Raw genomic sequence first — 12,678 nt, forward strand, 5'->3', positions numbered from 1 at the left:
GATTATCAGCTGTGGTCTGAGCAAGCTCAAATTCTTCCAGAAGGCCAAAAAGAGGGTTATCCACAACTTTCCCACAAGCTTCTGTTTATCAGGATCCAAGAACACAGATATCCTTACATTTCTTCCCTGTGACAACTCATACCCTAAATGAGAATAAACTTGGAGAATCTTCTGAATCACTAAAGAAGGGTTAATACTAATTATAATCAGCAAGTTGCTTTACTATAGTTAAATTATTTCTTTACAGTTGGTTTATTCTTAAAATTTGGAAGGAGTTGTGGGTTCCTCTAGGGAGAAACCTATATGCAGGTCAGGAAGAAACAGTTAGAACTGGACATGGAACAACAGACTGGTTCCAAATAGGAAAAGGAATACGTCAAGGCTGTATATTGTCACCCTGCTTATCTAGCTTATATGCAGAGTACATCATGAGAAACACTGGGCTGGAAGAAGCACAAGCTGGAATCAAGATTGCTGGGAAAAATATCAATAACCTCAGATACGCAGATGACACCACCCTTATGGCAGAAAGTGAAGAGGAACTCAAAAGCCTCTTGATGAAAGTGAAAGAGCAGAGTGAAAAAGTTGGCTTAAAGCTCAACATTCAGAAAACGAAGATCATGGCATCTGGTCCCATCACTTCATGGGAAATAGATGGGGAAACAGTGTCAGACTTTATTTTGGGGGGCTCCAAAATCACTGCAGATGGTGGCTGCAGCCATGAAATTAAAAGATGTTTACTCCTTGGAAGGAAAGTTGTGACCAACCTAGATAGCATATTCCAAAGCAGAGACATTACTTTGCCAACAAAGGTCTATCTAGTCAAGGCTATGGTTTTTCCAGTGGTCATATATGGATATGAGAGTTGGACTGTGAAGAAAGCTGAGTGCTGGAGAATTGATGCTTTTGAACTGTGGTGTTGGAGAAGACTCTTGAGAGTCCCTTGGACTGCAAGGAGATCCAACCAGTCCATTCTAAAGGAGATCAGTCCTGGGTGTTCTTTGGAAGCTCCTGCTGCTGCTGCTAAATCGCTTCAGTTGTGTCCGACTCTGTGCGGCCCCATAGACGGCAGCCCACCAGGCTCCCCTATCCCTGGGATTCTCCAGGCAAGAACACTGGAGTGGATTGCCATTTCCTTCTCCAGTTCTTTGGAAGGAATGATGCTAAAGCTGAAACTCCAGTACTTGGTCATGCGAAGAGTTGACTCATTGGAAAAGACTCTGATGCTGGGAGGGATTGGGGGCAGGAGGAGAAGGGGACGACAGAGGATGAGATGGCTGGATGGCATCACCAACTCAATGGACGTGAGTCTGAGTGAACTCCGGGAGTTGGTGATGGACAGGGAGGCCTGGCGTGCTGCAATTCATGAGGTCACAAAGAGTCGGACACGACTGAGCAACTGAACTGAACTGAACTGACTAGGGAGAAAATGAAATTGGTGGGGAGAGGGACTTTCATTTTTCACTACATGTTTTTCTGGATTGAATTGTTTGGGATGTTTACAATGACCACATATTGTTTTAGGAATACACGTGTTTTAATTTTAAATAGCAGGCTGCTGAGAGGCAAACAAGAGTTCTTTAACTTAAAAATCATTGATGGATTTTTTGCTATAATCCCTTGAATTCTCAATCACTTAAGTACTCAACAAACAAACACCCATTTGCCCACCACTCAGGAAGCCTGCAGTTGTTCTCAGGGTTCTGCTGAACAGGTTAGGGCGATTTTCCTCTGTCTGGGCCGAGACCTTCATCTTTTCTTTGATTTCCATCATTTTTAGTTGAGGACTGCTGTTTACCAGCGCAGAATACAGCAGCCTTGTAGTTAACTTATTACCAGGAAAGCCTGGATCCCTAGAGAAGGCTTTTGTAAGCCCTGGGGAAAGTATGCACCCATTGAACTGGGCTAATCCTGGTCATTATCGTCATGATTAGGGAATCCATTTAAATGGTGGTGGTTGCACCAATCAGCAAATACCACAGAGTGCAGAGTAATGTTTAACACATAAACAATTTCATTGCAAACAAAGGCTCCCTTTCGAGTGGCTTTCTACTTTTACTTCTTTAAATTACCACGCGGAGTCCGTCTGCTCTTCCAGGATAGGCACACTGAGTTTTATACACATTATTGTGTACTTGACTTTGGGTAAGACTAGGAAGAAAACACCATTATGTGGATGTGAATTTTTTTTTTTAATGCCCATTAAAAGAGCAAATCCTGAGTTCTCATCACAAGGAAAAAATTTTTTTTCTATTTAATTTTGTATATATATATGAGATAATGTATGTTCACTAAACTTATTGCGGTCATCATTCCACAATGTATGTAAGTCAAATCATTATACTATACACCTTAAACTTATTCAATGTTGTATGTCAATGACATCTCAATAAAATTGGAATAAAAAAAGAAAAGAAACAGAAATAAAATCCCCCCTCCCAAATGCCCATGAAGCAATCAAATTCTCTTAATTATATATTATTTCAATGAAAGCCAACATAGGGTGAAGATCGCCAATTCTGGACCAGAAAGCCTGAAGTTGAATCTCAGCTCTGAAAATTATAAATTGAGACATCTTTGAACATGTTGTTTAAACTCTCTGAGCCTCCATTTCCTTATTTATAAAATAGAGTAATGCAAATATTTCCCTCATTGGGTCATTATGAAAACAAGATGATATATTGTCTGGCACATAGTAAGCTCTCAAGGTATTAGCAATTTCTTAAATCAATTAATAAAGTAATGAGAATAATCTGAATCCTGCTCTGAGGTTGCATCATAAAATTGCTGTTTAGGAGCCAAGAGACTGAAGAGCCAATGATTCATAAAATTGAAAGTGAGACCTTCTCCCAAGGGTTTACAACATATTGAATACATAAAGGATTTCATAATTGCATCACTTTAGGCATTGGTCAGCTGGTAGACAGGTAATGGATCTGTGAGGTGGCGACTGCAGGCAGAGAGAGAGAGGCTGTCTGAGACTGACACTACCCTTCATAACTATACTTCTTAATTCCTCTTAGCTCAGTTGTTTTCCTTGCTTCTTGGCAAAAACATGGCAATAATGAGCCTCTCTGGATGATTCCCTGGAGACTTGCTAATTACTCTGGAGCAAGATAATGCATTACAGTTGCTGCTAAGATGCCAGAGAAGTAGTACGGTGGGCAGCCCTCCCATGGTGCCCACAAGTCCTTACTACATCTTTGCCATGACGTGACATCCTAATGACTATATTGAAAGGTTTTATGCTCTAGAAAGACAGATTTCAACATCGAGGAAACATACATTTTTGAAATCTCTTTCAATTACCTACTGAAATATTCTGAGTTCCCAACTCTCTCATGTAGGTAAGTTTTGTGACTTCTCAGATATTTGGCAAAACAAAACAAATTTGGTTTCATTCTGGTGGTTATGAGTGTTCCTTATTGTCTTTAGGAACTAGTTATAAAAACCCACAGATTTCACATATTTTCTGGTATTGTAGAAATACAGATATTCATCTGTGGTATGACAATATGCTTCTTAGGAGTTACTTGGGCTTTCAGGGAGAATTAGAAGTGTGTTTAGAGCAGCATTTTTATTTAAAAATTGTTCTCTTTCAGTTTTGTTGAAATATAATTGACCTATAGTACTGTATAAGTTTAAGGTATATCACACAATGGTGTGACTTACATGTATCATGAACTGATTACCATGATAAGTTCAGTGAGCATCCATCATCTCATATAGACACAAAATAAAAGAAACAGAAAAAGTTTTTTCCTTGTGATGAGAACTCAGGATTTACTCTCTTCACTTTCATACAGAATATACTACTACTACTACTAAATCACTTCAGTCGTGTCCGACTCTGTGTGATCCCATAGACAGCAGCCCACCAGGCTCCCCCGTCCCTGGAGTGGGTTGCCATTTCCTTCTCCAATGCATGAAAGTGAAAGGTGAAAGTGAAGTCGCTCAGTCATGTCCTACCCTCAGCAATCCCATGGCCTACAGCCTTCCAGGCTCCTCCGTCCATGGGATTTTCCAGGCAAGAGTACTGGAGTGGGGTGCCGTTGCCTTCTCTGCATACAGAATATACAGCAGTGTTAATTATATTTATCATGTTGTACATGACATCCCCAGTGCTTATTTAATCTTATAACTGGAGTTTGAACATCCTTCATCCAATTCCCCCTCCCCCACCCCCACCTATGGTAACCACAAATCTGATCTCTTTTTCTATAAGTTGGTTTTTGAAGCATAATTGATCTACAACACTATTTTAGTTCCTATTACATAGTGATTCAATATTTCTATGCATTTCAAACTAATCGTGATAAGTTTATATTATGATCTTTCATCACAGATATTACATAATTACTGATTACATATCAATAACCTCAGATATGCAGATGACACACCATCCTTATGGCAGAAAGCAAAGAGGAACTAAGAAAGTGAAAGAGGACAGTGAAAAAGCCGGTTTAAAACTCAACATTCAAAAAACTAAAATCATGGCATCCAGTCCCATCACTTCCTGACAAATAGATGGGGAGACAATGGAAACAGTGACAGACTTTACTTTCTTGGCTCCAAAATCACTACAGATGGTGACTGTAGCCATGAAATTAAAAGAAACTTGCTCCTTGGAAGAAAAGCTATGACCAACCTAGTCAGCATATTAGAAAGCAGAGACATTACCACTTTACTGACAAAGTCCATATTGTCAAAGTTACGGTTTTTCCAGTAGTCACGTACGGATGTGAGAGTTGGACCATAAAGAAAGCTGAGCACCAAAGAATTGATGCTTTTGAACTGTGGTGTTGAAAAAGACTTTTGAGAGACCCTTGGACTGCAAGGAGATCTAACCAGTCAATCCTAGAGGAAATCAGTCCTGAATATTCATTGGAAGGACTGATGCTGAAGCTGAAACACCAATATTTTGGCCACCTGATGTGAAGAACTGATTCATTGCAAAAGACCCTGATGCTGGGAAAGATTGAAGGCAGGAGGAGAAGGGGACGAGGGTGAGATAGTTGGATGGCATCACCGACTCAATGGACATGAGTTTTGCTGGACTCCAGGAGTTGGTGATGGACAGGGAGGCCTGGCATGCTGCGGTCCATGGGGTCACAAAGAGTTGGACACAACTGAGCGACTGAACTGAACCGAATGACTGATTACATTCCCCAGACTGTACATTTATATCCCTGATTTATTTACTTTGCAACTGGAAGCTTGTACCTCCTAATCTCCTTCAGCTATTTCTCTCCTCTGGCCACCCACCTCCCCTCTGGCAACCACCTGCTGGTTCTCTGTATCTATGACTCTCTTTCCCTTTTGTTTATTCATGTATTTTGTTTTCTTAGATTCCATATATAAGTGAAATTATAGGGTATTTGTCTTTCCCCGACTTATTTCACTTAATATTCTCTACGTCCATCCATGTTGTTGCACATGGAAAGATTCCATTCTTTCTTATGGCCGAGTAATATTCCATTGTATATATGCATATACACATTTTCTTCATCCATTCATCTTTTGATGGGCCCTTAGATTGCTTCCATTAAAAAATTATTTTTTAAATGGTGGGTGAGTAGCACATTAGTAAGTAGTAAATTGAATTTAATGGGTTGAATAGCATTTTTACATATCAGTCTAATCTGATAGAAAATTAATTTTCCTTTATCATTAAGGACACTCTTTAGAACTTTAGAACACTAACTCCAATCTTTCTACTCTCAACTTTCCTATGATTGTTGTCTAGAATTTCCATTTCCTCTAACTTATCCCCCATTGGGATCTGTGTGTGTGTGTGTGAGTGCATGCATGTGTGTATGTGTATTTTATATATTACATAGTGTATAAATGTTGTATTACACATATATGCATATATAATAGTCAGTGCCTATTTAGATTTAACAGTTTTTTCATTCACCATTGTTTCTTGCATCCCATTCTCACTCTTTCCTTATGGGTTCAATTTTCTTCTAACTGAAGAACCTCATTTAGCAGTTCTTTCAGTAAGAGATGTGTTTGGAAATGTATTTACTCTTGCTCTTGAATGATAATTTCACGGGGCATATAATTCTAGGTTGAATGTTACTTTCCTTTAGGATTAGATGATAATACACTTCTCTGTCTTCTGGCACATACTACCGCTGATTAGAAGTCTCAGCGTCATTGTTTTTCCTTCGTAGGTAATGCTTCCTTTAAGATAGCTTTAAGGCTTCTTTGCTTTTGGTATTCTAGTTTCACCACGAAACATTTTGATGTGGTTTTGTCACGTTCTATCCAGTCCAAGATTCACTTTCCTTCAACTTTGTAATATTCTCACTCAGTATCTCAACTCAGAAAGTGGCCTCTTTCCATTCATTCTGTTGTCACCCTCTGAAACTTCTATTAGACCTACGTTGAACCTTTTCTCACTCTATCTCTGTCTCAATGCTTTTCCACATTTCCCACCTCTCTCTCTCTGCTACATTCTGTCTCCCAGATCTATCCCCCAGCTTACTACTTACTCTTCCAGCTGTGTTTATCTGCTACTTAACTCATACCCAAAATACGGCTCATGCATCAGCAACATCAGCATCACCTAGGATTTGTTAGAAATGTTAATTCATGGGCTCCACCTGAGACCTATGAAGTCAGAATTGAATTAGCAATGGGGGCCCAGAAATCAGTGTTTTAACAAACACTCATCTTCCGCCTTGCAGGCAGATTCGTTACCAGCTGAGCCACACGGGAAGCTCAGGAATACTGGAGGGGTAGCCTGTCCCTTCTCCAGTGGATCTTCCCAAACCATGAATCAAATTGGGGTCTCCTGCACTGCAGGTGGATTCTTTACCAGCTGAGCTATCAGGGAAGCCCGATCATGAGTATGATAGAAAGATTTGTCACTTGGAGTAGTTATCTCACTGTAGTACCTTTCATAAGTTGGTCTTTCTTTTATTCAAATTTGTGACTATTAGACAATGCTGTGAATACATTATGATAGTTTAAGCAGTACTGAACTTTCTCCTAAACTGCTCTCAGACCAAGGAATAGATGCTTTGAGAAAGATCTCTTGGCTGGTGCTACCAAATCCTTAGGTTAAGATTTTTATGAGTAGATTCCTGATAGATTAAGAATGTGACTTAGGTTGGATCCCTAAATATAAGTTGTGTGATATTTGAGATATATATTAATTTATGGTACTAACATACAAATCTTTGATTATTAAATTTTATTATTTAAAAAAAACACTCCAGGTGATTCTGATGCTCACTGAAGTTTGAGAGGCACTGCTTTAGCTCATTCACTAAATTATTTTCTTTTTTTTTAATTTAAATTTATTTATTTTAATTAGAGGCTAATTACTTTACAATATTGTATTGGTTTTGCCATACTTCAACATGAATCCACCATCCACGTGTTCCCAATCCTGAAGCTCCCTCCCTCCTCCCTCCCCATACCATCTCTCTGGGTCATCCCAGTGCACCAGCCCCAAGCATCCTGTATCCTGCATCGAACCTGGACTAGCGATTCGTTTCATATATGATACTATATATGTTTCAATGCCATTGTCCCAAATCATCACCCCCCTCCCTCTCTCACAGAGTCCAAAAAACTGTTCTATACATCAGTGTCTCTTTTGCTGTCTCGCATACAGGGTTATCATTACCATCTTTCTAAATATGATATATATGCGTTAGTATACTGTATTGGTGTTTTTCTTTCTGGCTTACTTCACTCTGTATTATCGGTTCCAGTTTCATCCATCTCATTAGAACTGATTCAAATGTGTTCTTTTTAATGGCTGAGTAATATTCCATTGTGTATATGTACCACAGTTTTCTTATCCATTCATCTGCTGATGGACATCTAGGTTGCTTCCATGTCCTGGCTATTATAAACAGTGCTTCGATGAACATTGGGGTACACGTGTCTCTTTCAGTTCTGGTTTCCTCAGTGTGTATGCCCAGCAGTGGGGTTGCTGGGTCGTATGGCAGTTCTATTTCCAGTTTTTTAAGGAATCTCCACACTGTTCTCCATAGTGGCTGTACTAGTTTGCATTCCCACCAACAGTGTAAGAGGGTTCCCTTTTCTTCACATCCTCTCCAGCATTTATTGCTTGTAGACTTTTGGATCACAGCCATTCTGACTGGCAATTCACTAAATTATTTTTATTTCTACAGGAGGTACTTAGTTCTTTTTCAAACCTGATCTTTTTTTCCTTATAGCCCTGTTCTTTCAGCAAAGTTTACATTCTTTTAAAAATAATTTTGTAGCTCTCTATAATCGTCTTAAACATATTATTTCATGTTTCAAATGGCCACTCACGGGGGCCTGGATTCTCCAGTTGGCTGTATTTACTGATTATCTCCTTCCTTGTTGGTTTACTTTTTTATATGAGTTCATAATCACTGAGGGCCCTAGTTTCAGTTTCAAGTTTGCTCAGGTCTGAGGTCATGTCTTTTATCTGAATCAGTCGACTTTTTTTGGTTAAAGGTCAGATAGTAAATATTTTTGGGCTTATGGACAATATAGTCTCTTTCCTAGTGACTCAACTCTGCCATTATACACAAAAGCAGCCATAGCCAACTTGTTTTAAAAACATGGGCATGACTGTTTCAATAAAACTTTATAAAAATAGAAAATGGGCCAGATTTGGTCCGCAGGCTATGGTTTGCCCATCGCTGCTCTTATCCTTGAGTGGGCATGTTTTAATATAGCTCCCTAATTACTTCTTCTGTGTAGTTCATAAATATTATTGTTTTAAGATCATTTCTTTAACTACACAGGTTGTTGCCCTGTAGGTTCTGATTCAATCCGTGCGAGGTGGAAAAAAAACATGAATATATTTAGTAAGAACCCCAGGTAATCTAATGATTCAAAAAGTTTGCGAAACCCACGCTAATGGAAGAGAAGGTGAAGAATGAACTTAATGTTACAAGACCGTACAACTTAGTCTCAGTTCTTACTCACACAATGCCACATTGATTACTGCAAGTCCTTAAAATCAGAGTCAGGAAGGACAGTTCAGCCTCTCAGTGTGTGGTCAGGAGGCAGGATCTGTGTGACTCATGAATAGCAGCTGCTTTTTGCAGGATAATCCTTTCAGTGCAATTCTAGAAAGTCCTTCTCTCAGGAAGCCACACCTATATCTTTTAAATCAAGTCCCTTTAATAATAAAGCCATATCACAGTACATACTTGGAAAAATGGAATTTCCCCCAACAGCTCGTTGATGACAGTTGAGATAAAGTTCATCCAACTTTTCTTGGTACTTGTTTACTCAAATAATCAGGGAATGAGTAAGTTGCAAAAGCATTTAAGGTATTTGATGAACCTTCCAATGATTTATAGGGTAAAATTACAGCATAGTTTGCTATGCTATGGACCACATTATTACACAAAGCTTTGATCTCCTTCCTATCAACACCCAGATCTGACATTTATGCTGCCCAGATGCCTCTAACGTGCAGCCAAGGTTGAGGACCACTGCTCCCCTCCACAAGTGGCTCTCAAAGTACTATCCCTAACCAACAGCATCAGCATCATTTGAGGACTCGTTTGAAATGTCCCACTCCACTCTTACTGACTCAGGGACTCTGGGCTTGGGGCCCAGCACGCCATGTGTTAACAAGCCTTCCAGGTAATTCTGATGCAGGCTAATGTTTGAGAATTGTTGCACTGTGCCCCCAGTGTGTCCCTGCTCCTTTGAAAACTTGCCACTCTCCTTATTAAGTGAGGAGTCTATTCCCCCCACTCTTGAATCTGGGTGAGCCTTGTGACTTGTTTTGACCAATAGCAGGGAACTGGAGTGCTGCTGTGCCAATTCCAGAGTCTCAGTCTCAAGAAGGCCTGAAGCTCCCATTTTCTGCCCTCTTAGAATATTCCATGATGCAAGGAAGCTGGTCTGGCCAACTTAGGCCACGTGGAGGAGAACTAAAGTGCCCTAGCCAAGAGCGGCACCAACATCCCAAACACATGCATGAGACCACCCTGGACCTTCTAGGGCAGCCGAGAGGCCTTCCAGGGAAGAACCCCTGCTAAAGGGGATGCAGAGGAAGCTGAACCCGCAGCCCAGCATGGATACCCTGCAGCTGAGGCTCCTGAACGCGGTGTCCACCATCAAACACAATGACTGAATGCAGTGAGGGAGCCAAGAAGAAACCAGCAGAGGAACCACATGGCTGACCCACAGAATCAAGAAAGATAATCAACTGCTAGGATTTTAAGTCACTGGGACTAAGTAGCCGCTGTGCAATTTACCCCTAAACTTTGCCTTGAAGGGAACTCAGTCAGCCCTTTAAAGCAAAAGTCTCTCGGGAAGTGGGGAATGTGGCCGGTCCTGACTGCCCACAGGGTACTGGGTGCCTCGGGCAGGGCTGGCTCCTGGGCACTTCCCTGCATTGCTGTCACATCGCGCTTCGAAGGGCTTCACACTTGTTCTAAGGCTCCGCTGTTGCCATCTGGAAATTCATAATAACTTTCAACAAAGGGCCCTGCAGATTATGTAACCAGTCCTGTTAAATGCAGCCTTTTCATCTATTCCTCACAAAAATCCTAGGAATTGGGTTTATCAGCTTTCATCACATATTTGGGATATGCTGTGAGCAAATAAAAAGAGGGGCTTTGCAGATAGTCTGGCAAGTTGGCAAAGCATTTACGGGGCATATTAAGGAGAATCCCCTTGCTGATAAAATCCAGAGTATATTTAAACAACTACAGGCCCAGGCAGGGGGGAAGGGGAAGGGCCTGGCCTGGGAAGCTAGGCTCTGAGCAGCCCAGACTCCCTATTTATAGTGCTGTGGCCTATTTTGGCCTGCTGGGTGGCCCTGAAAATTGCCCTGAGAACTGGGCCTGGAACTGATGCTGGAAACCAGGCGCCTTCATTCTGGGATGTGGCTGGAATCACACTGGGCACAGACAAAGGCCTTTCTGATGAGCTCAAGGACATTTTGAAAAACAGGATTTTCGTTGAAAGAGAATTTTTTAAAAATTAAGGAAGTGTCAGGCCATGACCAGGAACACAATCTTAGGGAAGAAAATGCATGGATCTCATCAAGTCAATAAAGACCTAACAGTTCATCAGGCACTGTGCAAAGTGGTTGACATGTACCATCTCATTTACATCCTCACGCAATGGCACCCCACTCCAGTACTCTTGCCTGGAAAATCCCATGGATGGAGGAGCCTGGTAGGCTGCAGTCCATGGGGTCGCTAGGAGTCAGACATGACTGAGCAACTTCACTTTCACTTTCATGCATTGGAGAAGGAAATGGCGACCCACTCCAGTGTTCTTGCCTGGAGAATCCCAGGGACTGGGGAGCCTGATGGGCTGCCGTCTATGGGTCACACAGAGTTGGACACGACTGAAGTGACTTAGCAGCAGCATACAACCTTATGAGGGCAGCACTATTATTATCCCCGTTTTACAGGAAAGGAAATTGAGGCTTGGGAAAATTAAGTAATTGATTGAAGGGTTGATAAGCCAGGATTCAAACCCGCATCGCAGCACTCCATATGCCCAGGCCATCACCTACTGCACTGCTTCGTCAACGCTGACGTTTAAGACTCACCTGGGAGTCTTGTGAAGATACAGATTCTGATTCAGGAGGTCTGTGGTGGGGCCTAAATTCTGCGTTTCCAACCAGCTGCCACTTGAAGATGATACCACTGGTCCAAGGACCACACTTTGAGCAGCAAGGATGAGTGTTCCTGCTTCTACTTTCAACCTCCTACAATCTGCTTTCTCCACAGCAACCTGAATTATTGGGTTAGTTTCCATTGTGTATAATAAATGAAAATGAACCCCAAAACCGAGTGGTTTAAAACAACAACAAGCACACACGCGTGTGCGCGCACATACATATATATACATATATTTCTGTTGATAGTCAATGACAGGAGTGCAAATTCCAGGAGGATAGGGTCTTGGTCTTATTCCCTACAACATGTTCAGCATCTAGACCAGTGCCCACCTTCTACATCATAGGTACTCCATAAACAAGAGTGAACAAATATCAGTGAGTGAATTGATCTCACTGTAGAGCCTGCTTGCTTATGCTAGATTGCTTTCAGAGCAGTTCAAAAATTTGCCAAGTAGTTTTTTTAATTGTCTTGAATGGGAGCTCTAAGCAGCGTATCCGTCATGAGGAGCATGTGACTCACCCCGAGGTGTCAGCCTTGTCTCTGTGCCAGGTGCCATCCCTCTTCACCTGGGCCACATCTGGAGCCATCCAGAAACGACAACCCGCCCCTGCCTGAGAACGGAAGTGCTGCTTTAAATGACACTTGCTCACCTGGTTGGGCCGTTGTCCCTAGAGGGAGGCCAGGGAGACAGCTAGCAACACACACAAAGAGAGGAAATGCCCCCCACCCCCAGAACAGCTGCACCAGGAGACACCCCTTTCTGGAGAGGAGGAAGAGGAAGTCAGCAAAGCTACAGAGCTGACCAACAATCTGGGGAAGCCAACACTCACGAGAAAGCAGAAGGGAAAAAGAAGCTGGTCCTTAGATCACACACTGTCGGGACTTGCTGAGGAAATAAAAAGCAACACTAACCCGAAAGTTTTCTTCCGTCCTGCCACCTCAGAACACTTTGAATTGGGAGTATTTTCAATGAGAAATGTTTGACCAAATTCTTACCTGCAAACTACATTAGAAATGTGTTTTCTTTAAAACACAAATGCTCTGCAAAGATCTACCTGTG

The 12,678-nt window shown here is 41.5% G+C and overlaps 1 non-coding gene across 1 annotated transcript in view; it reads right to left on the reverse strand.

The window, feature by feature from the left end:
• The window catches only part of LOC102268008 (uncharacterized), a 58,598-nt gene extending 46,356 nt beyond the window's left edge, over window positions 1-12,242 (reverse strand). Inside the window, exon 1 of the transcript XR_011462685.1 lies at window positions 12,138-12,242. This is a non-coding gene — a transcript (uncharacterized protein). The remainder of the gene's footprint in view (window positions 1-12,137) is intronic.
• Window positions 12,243-12,678: the final 436 nt, after the last annotated feature.

Source organism: Bos mutus, chromosome 25 (assembly GCF_027580195.1).
Source record: "Bos mutus isolate GX-2022 chromosome 25, NWIPB_WYAK_1.1, whole genome shotgun sequence".
In the NCBI taxonomy this organism is placed as follows: Eukaryota; Metazoa; Chordata; class Mammalia; order Artiodactyla; family Bovidae; genus Bos; species Bos mutus.